Raw genomic sequence first — 22269 nt, 5'->3', positions numbered from 1 at the left:
TTATTTTTGTATTTGTATTGTAGTACCTCTGTAATATCATATTTAATTATGTAAATAAATAAAATCAGAATATTTTTAATACAAACAGTGTGAAGTAGAAGTGGGAGTTGAAAGGGGTAGACCTCGGCGCACTTTCTCTGATCAGATCAGGAAAATCCTGAAGAAAGGCCAGTTTAAGAGCACCCTAAACCGGCGAGCGTGTATGAGGAATGTTATGAAAGTGAAGCAAGCGAAAGAGGTATGTCAGGATCGTAGCAAGTGGAACTCCGAGGTCTCTGCCTACCTCTCCGGGAAATAGGCGTGATTATATGTATGTATGTATGTACAAACATTGTAAGAGAATGCTTGTGCCCAGCAGTGGGACGAACACAGGCCGAATTATGATTTATATAATAAAGTGAGAAGCTTACGTTTTTAACGATGGACCAGTCGAAGTTGACCTTGGCTCCGAGGTTGATGGTGGAGATGATGGTGCTGAGCGACTCCTTGATACTGGCGAAGCCTTGCTGCACGAGGATCGTGCTGCAGATGGGGATAACCTGCTGCACGATCACGGTGCCGGCTGCGAAGTACATTTCATTAGCAACTTCATTTATTGCAACAAAACAAAAATAAGTTTTTGGCATAAATATGTTCTTCTTAGTCGTGAACTCATGTCTGAGGGCCTTGACTCTTATGGGGTATTCTGCCTATCACTGCTCTCCAGGCCTGTCGCTCTTCGGCCATCTGCATCGTCGTCTGGAGCAACTCTGGGTAATATTTTGGACCACATCTGACCATCTACTGGGTGCACCTCTACTCCTTCGTTCATAAATATGTATGAGATCTCAAATTTACTCTTTACTACTCTTATTAAAAATAATAACGAAAATTGTGTTTTGTTTAATAAATCAAATGCATTTAAAACACAAAATACAAAATTTTGAAAGATCTCACGTGAGATTTGTAGGAGGGGGAAACAAATCTAACTTCACCTCACCAGGGAGGGAAGGGGATCAAAAATCCTCAAAACCCCTCACGTAATTTACCCGTAATTTCCCCAAACCTCCGTTAAGCGTCTGTACAATTCGTTTAAGATAGCCGTTGAAGATAGCTTTGGGGCCGTGGGGACCTAGCGTGCGTCGCCTCTATGAGGAGCTGTCAAAGCGCCTCATAGAGGCTTCCGGTGACCAGAGGGCTGGCCTATATTTTGCCCAACGGATCAGCATTGCCATCCAGCGAGGCAATGCGGCCAGCCTTCTGGGCACCCTACCGAGCGACTATGACTTAGGCCAAATTTTTTATGAATAAGTTTTTAGTGTTTTTACAATGTTATAAAAAAGGAGAAGATTGTATTGCACTTACATCCAGCTTGGTAAGAGTCGGTGATGGTACCGAAGATGCTGAAGACGTTGATGGAGACAGTGATGAAGGCTTGCTTGGTGATGGAGCCCGTGCTGACGATGTCGGTCAGGTCTGTCACCAGCTCGATGAGCACCTTGGCCAGTCCTGTGGCTGAGCCTGGAAAAATATGATCCCCTATGAAATGATCTCCTAAGCGCCACTTGCACCATCCCACTAACCCGGGGATAAGAGGTTAAACCGTTAACCCAGTGTCGAATTGTACTGTGACCATGGTAACTGCAGGTTTAACCGGTTAACCCCGGGTTAGTGGAATGGCGCAAGTGGTGCTAATTATTTCAAGAGACTCGTCAAACTTCATTACTATCTGCTTCCTTAATACTTTTGTCTGCTTCCTTTTCCCTTTTTCCCTATACATTTTTATGTATATTTAAATATATTTATTTCTACATACGAACCAGTATTTGAACCCGCTACCAACGTCAGATCCACTCATCTGCCACTGCTTTCAAACAGCTTTTATTTGTAAGCCAAATAAATAATATATAACTATGAAATTAAAAAAATTAACAACCCCCTACGCAAACAAGCTCCACTTTATGCCAAAAATGCATTACATTATTTTGCAAAAGAGCTGATACTCTTCAAACGGCTGGATTGATTTCTATGAAACATAGCTAAGAACCACCGCAACAAAACTCGCTTTCACTTAAAAAAGCCGCATCGAAATCGGCCCATCCGTTGCAGAGCTACGATGCCACAGACATACATACAAACATTTTTGTCAAACATATAACACCGCTCTTTGCATCGGGGGTTAAAAATTAATTCGGCTTTGCGATATTACCGTTGGCCTTAGTCCAAGCAGCTACGAAAGTCGCCACGTCGGTCTTGCAGTTGTTGACCCTGAAGAGGGCGATAAGATCGACGCTGGTGGCGGCGTCGCCGGTGACGCCGAACTGCGCGTTCCACTCCTTGGTGCAGATGCTCTTGTCGCTGCCCCAGCCGTTGACGCAGTAGCCGATCTTGAAGATGACTGCCACGACTGGAAATATTATAAATAGTCTTGATCACAGAACAATGGTATTCCGGATTTTTTGGGCGGAGCCGAAGCCAACACGTAGCCTTTTGGCACATTGATGAAATGTAAGGGGTACAGCAGATTGCCTTGCCAGCAAGGGTGTATTGACTATTGAGAGTTGATGGAATCAAAAATGAACTGATGATGATGATGATGATGATGATGATGATGATGATGATGATGATGATGATGATGATGATGATGATGATGATGATGATGATGATGAATAATGAACTAGAGAAGAGAAGAAATATAAGAAACGTGTACTTACTTCTGACAAGAATAGAGCCCACTGAAAACAGAAAATAACGCTTTAGTTACAAATAGAAATATATTTAAAACTATAAAATAATATTAACTCACATTTATAGACGGGTCTATCGCGAATTTTTTTTATTACATTTATTTACATCTAAGCCGCGACCACGACCAGTGAAACCTGTGTCAAAACGTCGGTAAAATAAAGGCAATATTTAAACTAAATTCGCGATAGACCCGTCTATAAATGTGAGTTAATGTGTTCAAAACGCGTAAGTTTTAAATATTATATTATAAAATAATAGTTAAGATACTTAAGTGACAACACAGAAGACATAAAAAGTAAAATTATGGGTTTTTTATGTTTTGTGTATATGTATTCTTCTTTTATATTCATATCGACGCCCGAAAGCAAACACGTAGTAACCCACACAAGGTCAAAAAAATTTTTGTTGCATTTTTGGAATCTCCAAATTTTTCTGCGTCGATAAGTTTAATCCACGTGCCAATACGATGAAAAATTAGGAAAATAGGAACACAAATTTTCTCGTTTTTCTTGAGATTTACTCAGCAAACACGCAGTAAATAGCAAAAGAAACTCAATAATATAAATCGTTGTATTTACAGCACTTTGAATTCCATACATTTTCTAGTTTTGTCATTTACAACCTCCGTTGTTCTGACGCAAATGTAGGTTACTAAGTGTTTGCCGCTTATGAATGTGAATGTCTTGCAGTTACGCTATTTGGCGGGAAATAATGTTTAGTCGAGTAGTGGTTTAACACAAATTCACATACTATTAAAATTTGAGAGACATGTCTTTAACTACGTTTACAAGGATCAAGTAAAACTACCACTTAATAATTACTTCACTGTTGTAGGGCGTAAGGTTTAAACTCCTGTGCCTTATTTCGTTTTAATGCGGCTATCGCGGCCATTACTTGAACGTTTGCGCCGTCGCTCAGTGCGCTTCGGGGTGGGAAAGTGAGTCGAAGTGTTTGTAATTAAGTAAAATATTACGGGGATTTTGGATAAAGTGATTGTTTTTATTTAAGAAAAGCATGTTTTTATTTCAATTGTAAGCATGTAAAATTGCTATATTTACGGTGTCTGTATCGATTTTATGGTTTTATGGTACTTAAACAAAATTTGGTCTTATGGTATCTGGTGAAAGTTTGTTTTGTCTAAAGTCGACTTTTATTTTATAAGAGAATATATAAATCACTTTTTTTAATCAAACGACGTTGTTATACTTCGGTTAGATTTTGATCTCCCATTACGTTATGTCTTTTCCAAAGTAGACTTCTTATTTTTTAGTTGGTTTTACAATAACATTATAATATTTAATTATGTTCTTGAATATTAAACAAAGGTTATGTGTTTTGTTTGGGCTTAAGAATGCTCATATTGATTTTAATAGTTCAAATCATCATATCAAATGTGTTATTTTCGTTTATGAATCCCGGAAGCATCTTCACATTTTATAAGTATACATTTGAAATGTCGTGCAATTTATCGATGTTAATCGATATTAAATTCAATCGTCGTCGTCGTGTCGTGTCGTGCAATTTACTTTAAGATCCCATTAAAGTAATTTTTAAGGGTGTGGTAAAATTTTTGGCAATACATTTAATGCATTATAAATTGCTTACAAAAAGAAAACAAATACTGTTACAGCATTTTGTTCACCCAAAATTTCTGAACCACAACGTTTAAGACTTTATTACGGATATCTTTTGTCACATTCAGGTGAGTTACTGCGTGTTTGCTGTCCATACAAAATTTAACGAAATGCTATCCCTTACATTTGGTACTGGTGTTTACTACTAGTTTGCGCACTGTCTTAAAAATATCAAAACGTAGTAACCCACAAAACCTGGACTTGTAACAACTTGCGGTTAAATTTATTTAAATGAAATTGAAGTCCGAAAAATTTTGAATATTGCATCCAATTTTGAGTAAGTTATGTTCATAAACAAGATAGTTATGATTTTAATTCAAAACTCGAAAAGCTTTTCGTCTCTGGTGAACAATTTGGTTTTTGTGGGTTACTACGTGTTTGCTTTCAGGCGTCGATTATCTAAACCTGACATTTTACGGAAATAAATAGGTAAAAGTATAAATCAGGGATGTTGCGAATATTCGCATCCACATCCGCAACCGCGGAACTTCCGTATTATTTTCAAAATCCGCATCTGCATCCGCATGCGCATAAAATCGGTGCGGAGCTTATGCGGATGCGGATGTCGAACAAGTCGGCACAGGAACGTCTTAGCGGCGGCGTAAGTGCTAGGTAATTTCGTCATTACCTATAACGAAATCGTCTGGATCCACAAAAGTCGGCCAAAGTTACTGTGTATTAAATATAACGCACCTATATTTTTGCTCAAATACTAAAAGTTTCGTTTTTTAAATAAATATTACTAAAATGTAATATTTGACGTTTTTTAAGTACCTAATCTTGACATCCGCATCCGCATCCGCGGATGTGAGCCTTTAAATATCCGCGTCCGCAACATCCCTGGTATAAATAATAAAAATAAAATGTTCTTACGTCCGCTGATGATGGCATCAATGACACTTCCAAGAGCAAGTATTACTGAAAAATAAAAATAGAAATAAAATAAAAATCATTTATTTTGGAGTACAGTAATCCATAAAACACAACAAACAACAACAACAACAATTTAAATATTAAACATGTGTACAATCCTATAACGTGTGTTTAAAATAAATAATTCTTTTTTTGTACGACTAGATGTATAAGTAAACATGTAAACAAATACTAAGTTATCAAAAATTCGTAATTCCGATATTTTTTATGAACATTTTGGCACCACAATAGTACCTAGGTACTGGATAAGTTTAATTTTTTTTTTCAGAATGTTGTACTTACTGTTAACGACGAGGTTGATGACATCGGTGAATGCTTTGACCTCTGCAATAAACATTTAATTGATATTTTACAAATTGTTATAAACAAATCCTCGTTCTGGGAGGAATAAATACGAAATCAAATGGTGATCCGAAAAAAAAATATGTACGTTGAGTTACAAAAACCGGTCAAGTGCGAGTCAGACTCGCGTTCCAAGGTTTTCGTAATGTACGAAAACCTTGGGTAATGTACCCAATTTCGAACAATGTATTTTTTTATGTGGAACTTGAATGAAATGTCTTTAAAAACCCGTAGGGGTCGGATCAAAATAAAAGTAATTAAATCCGACTCACGCTTGACTGCACATTTCTAATAGCTTTTCCTGTCATCTATAGGTAAAGAACTATTTTGTGTATTTTTGTCAAAATTTTAGACCCAGTAGACAGACAGACAGACGCACGAGTGATCCTCAGAGGAAGATTTTTTAACACATACGGTGAAATTGCACTTATATTGTACCTACAGATTAGTGTAACATTAGTGTTACCCTAATGTTACTGTCCCCCATTTTATAAAAATTAATATAAAAAACTGACACCAAAATATAAATCAGCCCACAGATTACATTTGTGTAAAGAGATATGGAAAGTAAACGTACTGATATTAATGAGGGCTGTAATGATGTTTTGGTCAACTCCTGGTATTCCTTCAATGGCTTCTCCAATAACTTGACCGCAGTTATCGCCCTGAAAACAAAATAATTAGGCAATTAGATAATTAGCCTCATGCATGAAGTTTATATTTGAAAGAAATATTTTTTATTCGGATGTTTGTTGCCGTTATATCATGTTACAAATGGATTTCCGTTATTAAAATATCATTTAATTGCTTAAAATAATAAAGAAAAGGTACAAAAAATTGCTCGCGCAAAGCGAAACGTTAAACGTTAAAACAAATTGTTAAAATCAACCAAGAGTGAAAGAGATGACATTATGAGTCGCCACTAAGTAGCAAATGTCAGTTGCGTTCATACCAAGTGACGTCATCAGTTTTGTCGAATTCGCGCCAAATATTTTCAACCTTATAAATATTTTTTTATAATATTATGTGAAGCTTTATAAAAGTATTTTTATTTTTTCCGGTGTTCAAACGATAAAAATAATGATAAAAAAAATTAAAAAAAGAAGTCTTAGTTGCAATTAGATAATTTATCGGGTAGGTTATGTGAACTGACCGCCTACTACGCATAATGGAATTTTAAATTCGAGATATGGCTTAGTGATTGGGGGAAATTCCACATAAAAAATTTAGACGCAAAAACAACGCTCAAGGTTACCATGTCTAAAAAAGTAAGCGAATATGTATTTTTAGGATATATTTTGAACCAGTTTGTTTTGTTCATTAAAAAGTAAACTTTTTAACTTATGTTAATTAGTTGAAATCTTACTGTGACGGTCCCGCTGCCTCCAGTGCTGCCTCCAGTGCTGCCTCCAGTGGTGCCTCCAGTGGTGCCTCCAGTGCTGCTTCCAGTGCTGCCTCCAGTGGTGCCTCCAGTGCTGCCTCCAGTGCTGCCTCCAGTGCTGCCTCCAGTGCTGCCTCCAGTGCTGCCTCCAGTGCTGCCTCCAGTGCTGCCTCCGGTGCTGCCTCCAGTGCTGCTTCCGGTGCTGCCTCCAGTGCTGCCTCCGGTGCTGCCTCCAGTGCTGCTTCCAGTGCTGCCTCCAGTGCTGCTTCCAGTGCTGCTTCCAGTGCTGCTTCCAGTGGTGCCTCCAGTGCTGCTTCCAGTGCTGCCTCCAGTGGTGCCTCCAGTGCTGCCTCCAGTGCTACTTCCAGTGGTGCCTCCAGTGCTGCTTCCAGTGCTGCCTCCAGTGCTGCCACCAGTCGTGCCTCCAGTACTGCCTCCAGTGCTGCCTCCAGTGCTGCCTTCAGCGATGCCTCCAGTGTTGCCTCCAGTGCTGCCTCCAGTGCTGCTTCCAGTGTTGCCACCAGTGGTGCCTCCAGTACTGCTTCCAGTGCTGCCTCCAGTGCTGCTTCCAGTGCTGCCACCAGTGGTGCCTCCGGTGCTGCCTCCAGTGCTGCTTCCAGTGCTGCCTCCAGTGCTGCCTCCAGTGCTGCCTCCAGTGCTGCCTCCAGTACTGCCTCCAGTGTTGCCTCCGGTGCTGCCTCCAGTGCTGCTTCCAGTGCTGCCTCCAGTGCTGCCTCCAGTGCTGCCTCCAGTGCTGCCTCCAGTGTTGCCTCCGGTGCTACCTCCAGTGCTGCTTCCAGTGCTGCCACCAGTGGTGCCTCCAGTACTGCCTCCAGTGCTGCCTCCAGTACTGCCTCCAGTGCTGCCTCCAGTGCTCCCTCCAGTGCTCCCTCCAGTGCTGCTTCCAGTGCTGCCACCAGTGGTGCCTCGGGTGCTGCCTCCAGTGCTGCTTCCAGTGCTGCCTCCAGTGCTGCCTCCAGTGCTGCCTCCAGTGCTGCCTCCAGTACTGCCTCCAGTGTTGCCTCCGGTGCTGCCTCCAGTGCTGCTTCCAGTGCTGCCTCCAGTGCTGCCTCCAGTGCTGCCTCCAGTGCTGCTTCCAGTGTTGCCTCCGGTGCTGCCTCCAGTGCTGCTTCCAGTGCTGCCTCCAGTGCTGCCTCCAGTGCTGCCTCCAGTGCTGCCTCCAGTGCTGCCTCCAGTGCTGCTTCCAGTGCTGCCACCAGTGGTGCCTCCAGTGTTGCCTCCGGTGCTGCCTCCAGTGCTGCTTCCAGTGCTGCCACCAGTGGTGCCTCCAGTACTGCCTCCAGTGCTGCCTCCAGTGCTGCCTCCAGTGCTGCTTCCAGTGCTGCCTCCAGTGCTGCTTCCAGTGCTGCCACCAGTGGTGCCTCCGGTGCTGCCTCCAGTGCTGCTTCCAGTGCTGCCACCAGTGGTGCCTCCGGTGCTGCCTCCAGTGCTGCTTCCAGTGCTGCCACCAGTGCCGCTTCCAGTGCTGCTTCCAGTGCTGCCTCCAGTGCTGCTTCCAGTGCTGCCACCAGTGCTGCTTCCAGTGCTGCTTGCAGTGCTGCCTCCAGTGCTGCCTCCAGTGCTGCTTCCAGTGCTGCCACCAATGCTGCTTCCAGTGCTGCCTCCAGTGCTGCCTCCAGTGCTGCTTCCAGTGCTGCCACCAGTGCTGCCTCCAGTGCTGCTTCCAGTACTGCTTTCAGTGCTGCCTCCAGTGCTGCCTCCAGTGCTGCTTCCAGTGCTGCCTCCAGTGCTGCCTCCAGTGCTGCTTCCAGTGCTGCCACCAGTGCTGCTTCCAGTGCTGCCTCCAGTGCTGCTTCCAGTGCTGCCACCAGTGCTGCCTCCAGTGCTGCCTCCAGTGCTGCTTCCAGTGCCATCCCAGTCAACATCGTCGCCGTTGGCACTACTACAGGTTTCCTTGATATCGGTCACTTGGATGGTGATATCTACAATGGAAGTTTAATAAGACATTAAGACATTATTGTCGATGCGGGAAATGTAGCAACTTGCTGGCTTGAGTGTTAACTATATCACTATATTAAGCGGACGATATAAATACTAAGTATTAATTTTACCTGAGTATCCGGATTGCTTGAAGTATGGGCCGCACTTGTTCACGAGATTATCAATGATTTCTGTTCCAGCTGAAATTAATATTACAATAATGTCATTGTCATAGTTTTATGTCTGAATTGAATTCTGTCAGACTAATAAATTCCATCAATAACATTATGGAAATTGGAACAAGCTAAATTAAAATTAGCTTGGTATAACTCAAGAATCGGACCAAGCTATCTATGCACAGATAGCTATCAAATTCCTATGAAAAAGACGGTATATGCATAATTACATTAGATGGACTCTTAGTAGAGAAGTTTAAGATAATGACTTGACTAAAATCAACAGAACAACAGCAATCAAAATAAAAAAAATACAAGAAGATGTATTAAATATTAAATATAATAAGAACGGGTCACTCACGTATTTCAAATAGAAAAACGCTCGACATGTTTCACTCCGTACCGAGGAGGAAGAGGTGGAGGAAGAGGAGTCACGTCAACGCAAGCTCCTTATGACACTCCTCGGTACGGAGTGAAACATGTCGAGCGATTTTCGACTTAAAATACGTGAGTGACCCGTTCTTCATATATTTAATATGTCTGTGTCTGTGTGTTATTGAAGATGGATTAAATGTATATGAAAAACACTTACAGTTCGCCTTGCGGGAGTTACTGATGGAAGCCGAGATTTTAGTAACTGAAAATTGAAACACATTATGTATTCATAATCATCAATAGGAGAAAACATTAAAATACTGACATCTCAAATAAGCAAAACATAAGATGTAGATATGAATCTTCATAAAAGCGTTTTTATAAATTATAAAACATTTTTATAAATTATAAAATCATTTTAACATAATCATTTCTTGCAAATGTATAGGTGTTACAGAAAGTTACATAATATGTATTTTAGTGGACTCACTATAATTTGCCTGTCAGGTGTACAATATTTGTGTACTTAAATCTATATTAACTGTTTACAATGTTTGGCTTAGTTTTACATAAGAAGTAAAAATAAGGCATGTGGTAGCAACTATCATATTATGTACGTTACGCAGTCTGAACAAAATAAGGCAAGTGGTATCAACTATCATATTACAAAGTGGTAGATTTATACCGAAAAATTATATTGTGAGGCATTTTCTTTTTTAATATTTGATCAGATAATCTAATTTGCCATATAAAGAATTGTCTTTTGCACTGTCAAATAATGGACTGAAGATTAAGAAACGGTATAAATTTATTTGGTAAAAACAGTTGAATATGTAAGTAGTTGAATGAAGAGAAATATGATGATGAGTTATGTGAAAAGCAAGAGAATGAGATCGGCCGGCGGCAGTCTGCACCGTGCAGCTCACATGGCTTATGACCGCACAAAATGGAGATAAATTACATGTGGTGGTCACGATCCCCTGCAATAGGGTAACGAGAAAGAAGAATAATGATAAAATGAAAAATTAAACAAAGGTATTTGAATACTCACTGATCACAAAGGTCTGCGTAACGGTCACCTTAGAGATCTGCTCGTAGTCTGCACAAAAATGATGATTACGTAATTATAAATAGAGTTTTAAGGATTAAAATAGTTGTACATGATCTAAACAACGGTGACAAAACTGCAAAAAAAACTTCAATTAAATTGATAGCACAGAATGCCTTCAGAAAACATATCAAATATTAAATAAAAAAAATTACAATTATTTGTAATGATCTAAAATATCTAAATCAATAAACAATAAGACATTTTCACAAAGTCAAAGACAAGAATAAATTAAAAAATATACAAATGTAACTGTTATGAATTATGAATTTTCTTAACTTTGACCACAGGAACCTAAACGCTGTGCATAACCCATAGTCATCAAAATAATTTTCGAAACACTTACTGGTGATGTAACCGCAAAGAGTGTTGATTTGGTTGAGGACAATATAGACGGAACCGCTGGTTCCTTCGATTCCTGCAATGAAAAAATACAGCATTAATATTGATATGCATAAAAACGTAATTATAATTTCATCAATAGTCTATATGTGTCTTATAATAAACAGATGGGTTTAAAACAGTAAATTACTGAATCATGATATAATATTTTTACCACGAATACTTAAAAACGTTAACATTACAAATAAAAATGTCAGTGAGGCTTGTTTTAAAGTGATTGCTAGCCTAAAATCTATTGGTAATAAAGTTTCGAATATGTAAATACACTTGAACAAACATACCCTTTCCTCCGGAAATGATTTTGATGTATCCGTCGAGGTCAGCTTTAGCGTTGATAAGTCCGAAAAACTTGATGTAGGCCTCCGCGGTGGCACCGGTTGAAAGCTCTCCGTCCACGCCAAAGCGGGCGTTCCAGCCTTTGGCGCACACGCCGCTGTCTCCTACGAAATGCGAAAAATCTCGTTTAACATTTCAACATGATGCACGTTCCTAATATGTTTTTCTCAAGCGTAGATCTATTGATAAATTTGTAGATGACCAACATTATTGATGCTAATATCTAGGTTTAAGTGAACTAGCGTGGAAGCGGTGGAAGTATGCAGATATTGAATAAGTATGTATAGTTCGTTTTTTTAGCATTAGAAATAAGGTAAACAATCTTGATGTGTCTTTTTATTGAAAAACACATTTTAAAAATAAGTTACGGCAAATATGTAACAATTATGAACCTAAAACGATCATTTATATTCTTCTGCTTTCATAAGTAATAGTTATTGATTTTTAAAAAGCGTTTTACAATTAAAAGACATGTCAAGATCGCTTACCTTCTTTCAAGTTCTTTCTAATGCTAAAAACAACGAACTATAGTCTTGAATCGCGTTTAACTATTCTTTAGTCAACACTTCATCATCATCAAGATTACTTAAAGCAACTACTGAATAAACGTCATGGTCTACAAGCACACTTTCGACATTGGCCAAATAATTATAAATTTGACAGAAATATTTTTTTAATGAAGGATATTCTAAACACTTTAGATAATTAAAAACAAAACATGATGACAACAGTTATCTTGAACTTACCTGGGAGTCCAAGGACACATACGGCGATCTTGACGATGCAAGCGACCAGTCTGACGAAGAGGGAGCCGAGACCAGATACCAAGTTGTTGAGGGTCACTTGGAGGACCAGGATCACTGTAACAGAGGAAATAGCAGTGAAATACTGAAAATATACAATCAAATAAGTTTAGTTTCATAACAATAATTGTTAATACAAGCTTAAATCACTGACTGTGTTTATAATTATACTTATGGAGAAAATTCTATCTTAATAATAAATCTTTGACACAAGTAAGTGAAGTTTCAGCCCAATCAAAATGGGTATAATTTTGCTTTATTGATATTTTGATTTAAATACAAACATAAAGTCGAGACAGGTAAAACATAAGTTTGTGAAAATAGTAAAAAATAATACAGGGACGACACTTAAAATAAGGAGCCAGTGTTAAGTTAGTTTATAGTTAAAAATTATTGTTCATAAAATAATAATATTTTCGTTAAATCAAGTTTTCGTAAAATTAATGAACTTACAGTTAGCGACGACGCTGAAGACATCATTCAAGGTGCGGATAACTGGAAAGGAGATAATAAATCAGTCAGTTTTGAAATAGTATTGTCAATTCCTTAAATTCATGTTACAATACAAACTGTCAAATATGTTACCAATATTAACGACGGCGTCAAGAGCACCCAGAGCGGTGTTGACGACGCCATTAATGAGCTTGAAGATTCCATTGAGGACTCCTCCAAGACCGAGATTGACACCCTGAAGAAAAACATATTTGGAGTTAAAAAAATACCAACATTATTTCAAGGAAATGGGGGCCTCAGGCTTTGGTCAGTTTTTTTTTATTTTATCAATATCTTACCACGGAAACGCCAGTACTGCCTCCGGTGCTTCCTCCAGTGCTGCCTCCAGTGCTACCTCCAGTGGTGCCTCCAGTGGTGCCTCCGGTGCTGCCTCCAGTGGTGCCTCCAGTGGTGCCTCCAGTGGTGCCTCCGGTGCTGCCTCCAGTGTTGCCTCCGGTGCTGCCTTCATTGCTGCCTCCAGTGCTGCCTCCAGTGCTGCTACCAGTGGTGCCTCCAGTGCTGCCTCCAGTACTGCCTCCAGTGTTGCCTTCGTTGCTGCCTCCAGTGCTGCCTCCAGTGCTGCCACCAGTGGTGCCTCCAGTGCTGCCACCAGTACTGCCTCCAGTGTTGCCTCCAGTGCTGCCACCAGTGCTGCCTCCAGTGCTGCCTCCAGTGCTGCCACCAGTGCTGCCTCCAGTGCTGCCTCCAGTGGTGCCTCCGGTGCTGCCTCCAGTGCTGCCATCAGTGCTGCCACCAGTGCTGCCTCCAGTGCTGCCTCCAGTGGTGCCTCCGGTGCTGCCTCCAGTGCTGCCTCCAGTGCTGCCTCCAGTGTTGCCTCCGGTGCTCGCTCCAGTGCTGCCACCAGTGCTGCCACCAGTGCTGCCACCAGTGCTGCCACCAGTGCTGCCTCCAGTGCTGCCTCCGGTGCTGCCACCAGTGCTGCCACCAGTGCTGCCTGCAGTGCTGCCACCAGTGCTGCCTCCAGTGCTGCCACCAGTGCCATCCCAGTCAACATTGTCGCCGTTGGCACTACTACAGTTGTTCTTGATAACGGTTATTTGAATAGTGATATCTAAAAAAAGGGTAAGTGTATATGATATAATAATACATTATTTATTATTGAGAGGGGAAATGTAATAACTTGCAGGCTTGAATATTAATGTTCAACGGACTATTGGAGTGCATTTAATTTGCCAGCAAATACCAATATAGCAGAGTTATATATAGTGCTTTAAAAATACTATTGTATAAACCGAATCCAGCTGCCATGTGGCAGGCATAGACTATCGTGGCGCCGCAGGATATTGACAAATGTTACTAAGATTTTTTCTATATAATTTTATTAGATTAGATTTTAGATTTAGTTTAGATTAGATTTATTTATTTTACAACATATGATTACAGTACAAATTACATTAATGTCAATTTATAAGAATCTATATTGTGATCGTCAGATTTACTTACCTGGGTATCCAGATTGCTTGAAGTATGGGCCGCACTTGTTCACAAGGCTATCGATAATTTCGGCACCAGCTGAAATAACACGCAATTACATTAATGGCTTTGGCAAAACCAAATACGGGAATGGGAGCCATATAGAGTGTGAAAGAGGATATGAGAAAGAAAGGAGTGAGTGCGGAGGTGACGAAAGACAGAGGAGAATGGAAGATGAACATGTTGTGCCGACCCCTCATAACGTGGGATAAGGGCAGGAAGAAGATGAGAATGGAGCCATATTAAATATTAAGAAAGAAAAGACAGGTCTGAGAAATAAAGTTTGTGCGGAGTCTGTTCAACCTAACTTTGCAATGACAGAAGAAAGTGCTCAACATCTAATTCATTAGAAAAGATGAATTTTATGATTTTAAAGTCGATGTGGAATTAGATGGGGTAAGGGACGTTGAAGCTCAATATTAAATAAAAAATAAATAATATAGTATAAATAAACAATGATTTTAACAATATTAACAGACGTGCGTAAATAGTTATTGTGTAAACACTTACAGTTTGTCTTGCGGGAGTTACTGATGGAACCGGAGATTGTAGTCACTGAAGATTTAAACTTAAATTAATTACATGTGTATAAATAAAAAATCATAAGAGAGAAAGACGCAGAAATATGAACATTAAAAATAATAAAAGAGCTGACAAAACTTCCGTGAGACACAGACATATTAAATATATTAAGAACGGGACACTCACGTATTTTAAGTCGAAAAACAACAATAAACAATTTAATAATAATGCCATAAAAGAGGGTAGAGTAGAGAGAGAGTACAATCCAATTATATTCCATGTGAAATTAAGAAGCAAGATTTGATAAACGTTAAATATGTTTTAGTGCATAATTTCCTGCAGTTATAGTCTGTATCTTATAAAAAAGTAAACAAACAATTTGTAAATTTTCGGGTAGTTATAACATTTATTGGTTAACCAAAGAAATACGAAACCGCCTGGATCAGTGACTGAACGACCATTTCACCAACGTGACAGGTGCGACAATTCGACAAGTCTCATAGTTGCTGACGTCACAGGCATCCATGGGCTACGGTTTCCATCGGGCGGGCCGTATTCCTGTTTGTCACCATCATTGTATTATTTAAAAAAACTTCATTATATTGGCAAAAAACAGGTATTTCTCTTGCGATGTTTATGATGACAATGATGACAATTGTCACAAGATTTCAAAGAACTTTCAGTAATTCTTGACAGCAAATGAGTTCTGTGTCGGAATTTCGTGACAATTGTCGTATTTCTTGTGACAATTGTCATTAGCTTCGCAAAATAAATACTTATTAACTGGCGATATAGTGGAGTTTTTTTTAATTAACATGTTGGTGGCAAAAACCACACCGCCCGTCTGATGGTAAGCGGTTACCGTAGCCTATGGAGGCCTGTGACGTCAGTAACAGTGATTGAGTGACAATTGTCGGACCTGTCACGTTGGTGAAATAGGGCCCTGACTTTAACCCCTGGAGCGCCCCAGAATTACCGTAGTATGGAACTCCTATACTATACTTGGTCAAGCAGATCTTGTCAGTAGAAAAAGGCGGCAAATTTGAAAAATGTAGGCGCGAAGGGATATCGTCCCATAGAAAATTTGAATTTCGCGCCTTTTTTTACTGACAAGATTTGCTTGACCGTCTATAGTTACCAGCACACGTGTCTGTTTAGGGCGCTCCACGGGCCTACATTATTTGATCGTGTAATGTTTTCATCTACCCTCAATTGGCTTAAGGAGCCATTTGATGGTACCTTCCGTATACTTTTATTTAAATACCTAACGATACATTATGTTGAAATATTTTGATAATGATTTAAATTAAAGCAGAAATATGTTTAAATACTCACTGCAAACGAAGGTTTGGGTCACCGTCTCTTTAGAGATCTGCTTGTAATCTGCACAGAAAGAATAATAACATTGGAAACAGAATAATTCGTTGATATTATAATAATAGATATCACTGATAAAAATGCAAAGTAATATGTGTAATATCACTAAATCCAATTCAACATAATGCTATTGAATACTTGAATATCGGTATTTGACAACCGGTCCGGCCGAAGGGGTAGTGACCCTGCCTATGAAGCCGATGGTCCTGGGTTCGAATCCCGGTAAGGGCATTCATTGTGTGATGAGCACTAATATCTGTTTTTGAGTCATGGGTGCGTTCTATGTATTTAAGTATTTATATAATATAATATCGTTGTCTAATTACTCACAACAGAAGCTTTCTTGAGCTTATCGTGGGGCTTAGTCAATTTAAGAATGTCTTACTTATCCTATATCCGTATATGATAAATTTGGTAAACCAAACCAATTTATTATGTATCAGGAATAAATGCACAACTATATAGGTACTATAATGAGAATATATTGCAGGTAATAATTTGTATTGGGACTTGGTACTTACTACAAACAAGTAAAGAATAGGGATAATTGAATTGGATTAATTAAAATATCTTGATAAAATAAAAGTACCTACTTATCTACATAAAAACTTAGTTTAATAAGGATATTTTGAGTAAAATATACTTAATAAATAAGCGCCGAAATTTTAAAACGTAACAAATATAAGAGCCTCGGTAGAGAGTACCATTTTGTACCATTTGGAGTTGAAACTCTAGGTCCATGGGGTCCCAGCGCGCACAAGTTGTTCGCAGAAATCGCGAAGCGTCTGGTTGACGTAACTGGTGACCGAAGAGCTGGCAGCTACCTCGCACAACGTATCAGCATTGCGATAAAGCGAGGAAATGCCGCCAGCATCCTTGGTACAATGCCTCAAGGGCCTATTTTAGATCTAAGCTAGTTTTTAATTTCGTTTAGTAAATGATTAAGTACCCTTAAAAAAAAAAATATATATATATATATAAACGAATATACTTACTTGTGACATAACCACAAAGAGAGTTCACTTGGTTGAGGACGATGTAGATGGAGCCTTTGTTAGACAGAGCTTGGATTCCTGTATAGTAAAATTAATAAATATCAACACAGCATTAGCTAATAAAATAAGACTTTGGCAAAAAAATCAGTTTTGGAGCAAGCTTTTATCGCTGACTGTAGTGACTGTATATACTTGTTTTTCCACAGGCAACTAATACTCAACGAGACAATTCTAACAACCCCAAACAAAAGTTTGCGTTGTTTTATAGCTCAATCGGAAATCGGGAAGTGGGTCAAATTTAGCATCCAAGATTTGACCCACACTAACATACATACATACTTACTAACAGGGAAAAGTTAAATAAAAGCTTGTAAATAGAACGAAATACTGAAGTTCCTATATCTAAAGCGGAATTTTGTATCATAAAAATAACGTGTTTAAAATATTGAGTGAAATTATGACGTATAAATAACACTTGCACTGCGTATGCTATCAAAATCGTTGCAGACTTTGCTTGGTCTAACTCTATATGTAAACGCAATTTGCTTTTAAGATATTCTTTCTAGTAGTAAAAATTAATGCAGTGATTATTAGCTCTCAGAATTCATTTTTTAGGGTTCCGTACCCAAAGGGTAAAACGGGACCCTATTATTAGGGTTCCGTACCCAAAGGGTAAAACGGGACCCTATTACTAAGACTTCGCTGTCCGTCCGTCCGTCCGTCCGTCCGTCCGTCCGTCTGTCACCAGGCTGTATCTCACGAACCGTGATAGCTAGACAGTTGAAATTTTCACAGATGATGTATTTCTGTTGCCGCTATAACAACAAATACTAAAAACAGAATAAAATAAAGATTTAAATGGGGCTCCCATACAACAAACGTGATTTTTGACCAAAGTTAAGCAACGTCGGGAGTGGTCAGTACTTGGATGGGTGACCGTTTTTTTTTTGCTTTTTTTTGTTTTTTTTTTTGCATTATGGTACGGAACCCTTCGTGCGCGAGTCCGACTCGCACTTGCCCGGTTTTTTGAAATCAATTAAGACTTGCTTACTACATATATACACTTAAGGGGCCCACTGATTAACAGTCCGCCGGACGGTATCGGCCTGTCAGTTAGAACAAAATTTTGACAGTTCCGAATAACTGACAGGCCGATACCGTCCGGCGGACTGTTAATCAGTGGGCCCCTTTAGTGACAACAATACAATACAAATACTCAAAGGAGAAAAAAATAATACAGAAAAACAGCAACACAAGTAGAGGTAAGCAACAAGCGGTCTAATTGCTATAACGGGATCTCTTCTAGACAACCTTTAGGTAGCTGAAATGAATATTATATTTACACAGTCAGCAGGTGTTACACTTGAACTTTAGTAATCAAAATATAAAAGCGGCATACCTTTTCCTCCAGAAATGATGTTGATGTATCCGCTGAGCTCGGCCTGTGCTTTGGCAACGTTGAAGAGGTTGATGTAGGCCTCGGCAGTGGCACCGGTGGACAGTTCTCCACTGATGCCGAATTTGGCGTTCCATCCTTTAGCGCACACACCTTTGTCACCTGTTTTATCAGTATTTTTTTGTCAATTTATTTTTTGATAGAATCTTTTATCGCTAATTGTAATTTTCTTTCAACAGGCAACTAATAATCATCGAGAAAATTTAAAAAATTCCGAACACAATTACCTTGCGTTGTTTAAATATATATAGGTCTGGTATTTTAAAATACATAAGTACATTTAAGAAGAAAACATCAAAAAAATGACCAACTCCCCCCCCCCCCCTTTATCTCCGAAACTACTGGTTCTAAAATTTAAAAAAAAATACACAAAATAGTTTTTTACCAATGGAAGCCAGAAAACCTATTAGAAATGTGTTGTCAAGCGTGACGTGAGCGTAATGTACTGAACCCTTGAAACGTGTGTCCGACTCGCACTTGGCCGGTTTTTTTAATGAAAATCATCCAGCTGGTACTGAAATCGATATAACTGAAGATAAAGAACGTACCTGGGAGTCCGAGGACGCAGATGGCGATCTTGATGATGACAGCGACCAGCCTGATGAAGAGAGACCCCAGACCGGCGCAAAGATTGTTGAGGGTCACTTGCAGGACCAGGCACACTGAAACAGGACTGTGTCATCAGGCCTCTATTTCACCACGGTGACAGGTGCGACAATTCGACAAATGTCACTGTTGCTGACGTCACAGGCATCCATGGGTTACGGTTACCGCTTACCATCGGGCGGGCCGTATTTCTGTTTGCCACCATCATTGTATTATTTAAAAAAAAACTTTTTTATATCGGCAAAAAACAGGTATTTCTCTTGCGAAGTTTATGAGGATGATGATGATGACAATTGTCACAAGATTTAAAAGTACTTTCGGTAATTCTTGACAAGAAATGAGTTCTCTGTCGGAATTTCGTCACAATTGTCGTGTTTCTTGTGACAAGTAGCTTGTGTCGTGTAGCTTCGCAAAATAAATACTTATTTATTGGCGATATAATGGAGTTTTTTTTTTATTAAAATGTTGGTGGCAAACAAGCACACCGCCCGTTCGATGGTAAGCGGTTACCATAGCCTATGGAGGCCTGTGACGTCAGTGATATGATCGCAGAAAAATTACCGGCACCAGAATTCCATGAAGTTTTCTACTATTCTCTCCTATAGCAATGTGCCAAAGTAAATTTTCAAAAATTTCAAAGTTTCCGTGAAATATTCTCGGTATTTTTTTTTTGCACGTTTATTCCTAAAACCATCTTATAGTTAGTTTCATTGTATCGGCCCGATTCGAACTTCAAGATACGTCAATTAATAGATCTAGAAACTATATGGATTGGATATGTCAGTGTCAAATGTGACGTTTCTTCAAACAAAAACGTCACTTTCGACACTGACACATCTAATCCATATCGTTTCTAGATCTATTAATTGACGTATCTTAAAGTTCGAATCGGGCAGTAAGACACTTCAAATAGACGCCAATGAGTGACATAAATATTAAAGTTAGTTAAGAATAGATAATAGAAGTGAAGAATATTGAGAAATCATATTTAATCTGAGCGAGAATATTCTAAGTCAGTCAGAGTTTTGGATACAAGTGTGAAAAATAGGAAACTAACAACAAGTGGCGAATCTTAAAACACGACCGAATTACCTATTCGCACGTGCATCGTACGTTTTATAGTACATAGGTATATGGCCCTTTAAATTTTCGACGTAAAGTCAGACCAAGAAAAGTCTGCAGCGGTTTTGATAGCCCAAGCGGTGCAAGTGTTATTTATACGTCATAACTTCATCTTCAGTTTTAAAATAACACTTACACTGAGTGGGCTATCAAAATCGCTGCAGACTTTTATTGGTCTAACTTAAGTTACTTATGTAGATGTGCTTAATTAGCACAGAATCTCGTAATGGCACACCAGATGTACTGTAAATAATGATTAAAGTACTTACTGTTGAGTAAAACGCTGATGACGTCAACAAGACTGCCGATCACTGGAATACAGATGGAGTAAATCAGTTTTGGTTCAAAGGTACGTAGTTATTAACAATACAATACTCTTTTCACCACACCAACTGGTAAAGGCTCTCTTGATTGTTCAAAAACCGATAGCAAAGTTGCATTTTATTCACATGTGAGGCAAAGTAATCAAATGCAAATTTTGAGTTGTTTTCTTATGTTTGTTGGTTGAATTGACTTTTAAATGATGATTTTGAATGATAAATATTTAATAACATTAATTTGGATTTGGTGTGTTTTCATTTATATCTTTACAGTTAATATTTTCTTCGGGTTGGTGTGGGGAAAAAAATTGTGTTTCACTCGGGGGCAAAATTTTGTTTAACCCTCGTGCTTTAAAACCAGCAACGCTCAAGATTCCATTTTTCGAACCACTCGCTACGCTCTTGCTTCAATTTTGAACTCTTTCACTTACTCGGGTATGAATATTTAGCACGCGTGGTTAAACAACAACTTTGTGCCCTTGTAAAACAGATAACTATTATTGCACACCTCATGACCTCACATACTCGTAGTTTACAATAAATGTACAGTAACATAAACAAAGACAATTGAGGTAACAACAGGCGGTCTTATCGCTTACGAGCGATCTCTTCCAGACAACCTTTGGGTATCGGAGACAATAGAATTAGAATATACGTTAGGTGGTAACCTTGGTACCAGATTTTTTAGCGCATGGCACAGATGAAAGTTAAGAATTCAAGGCACAAGTGGATTCCAACCAATATAGAACCTATTTACACCAGAAAGTATAGAAAAGGCGCTTTCTTAATATATTTTTTTATTGAATTGTGGGGCAATAAAATTTGGTATTTAAAATATAATTTAATTCAATCCAAATTATTTATTTCATTTATAATTTACTTTCGATATAAATTAAACGAATGAGTATGGGTATAAATATGAGTTAAAATTTAGTTTTATTATCGATTCCATAGTTTTCTTTCATCTTACAATGCGATAAAAAATCTGAGGTTTAATAATCTATTTAATTAATTTTTATGGATCAATCAATCGAAATCGTTAATACATTAAAATAACTTGTATAAACTATAAACCAAACAATTATATCATACAATTACAGAGAAATATTGAGTAAAAGTTTGGCATCTATATCTGTATCTGTAGGTATTTTAATAAAAGTAAACAAACAATTTGTACATTTTCGGGTAGTTATAACAATTATTGGTTAACCGACCAAATACAAAACTGCCTGGATCCGTCACTGAACGACCTGACTTTAGCTAGCCGTACACGTACGGATTTGCCCGCCGGATCTGCCTGAAAGATGTGTCTGACGGGCACATCCGTCAATGTGTGGCGAGAAATAGACACAGATTTGTCCGCCGGATGTCTGTCCGCTGTCCGTGCTAAAATTGCTGTGCCTTTGCTTGCTTAAGGAGCCATTTGAGGGTAGATTTTGTTTACTTTTATTTAAATACCTAAAGATAGAGAGTATAGGTACAACTTCTTAAATTTCTTTAAATTGCAATCAATTCAATCATGTTATATCAAAATTATATTTTTAAATGAGGGTGTAACTTTAATAAGGGTTGAATCACATCTATAAGATTCGCGCCGCATGTTATATAGGAGAAATCGCTCGTTAGTATGAAGATTCGTACGAGATTCTTACATATTAAGCATGCTTTCAGCAAAAAGAATTTGAAATACAAATCGTTTAACAAATCGTTTATTGACCAAATATTTT

At 38.8% G+C, this 22269-nt stretch overlaps 1 long non-coding RNA gene across 1 annotated transcript; it reads right to left on the bottom strand.

The window, feature by feature from the left end:
- Positions 1-9116: 9116 nt before the first annotated feature.
- Positions 9117-17093, bottom strand: LOC134802269 (uncharacterized). The gene is made up of 4 exons (XR_010145826.1): positions 17039-17093; positions 16002-16049; positions 14655-14699; positions 9117-9158 (listed from the first exon to the last, which is right to left on the bottom strand). It is a non-coding gene; the product is annotated as an uncharacterized LOC134802269 (long non-coding RNA).
- Positions 17094-22269: the final 5176 nt, after the last annotated feature.

This window comes from Cydia splendana, chromosome 24 (genome assembly GCF_910591565.1).
Source record: "Cydia splendana chromosome 24, ilCydSple1.2, whole genome shotgun sequence".
In the NCBI taxonomy this organism is placed as follows: domain Eukaryota; kingdom Metazoa; phylum Arthropoda; class Insecta; order Lepidoptera; family Tortricidae; genus Cydia; species Cydia splendana.
Note: the sequence above shows the minus strand (reverse complement) of the source record. Positions and strands in the feature narration are given on the sequence as shown.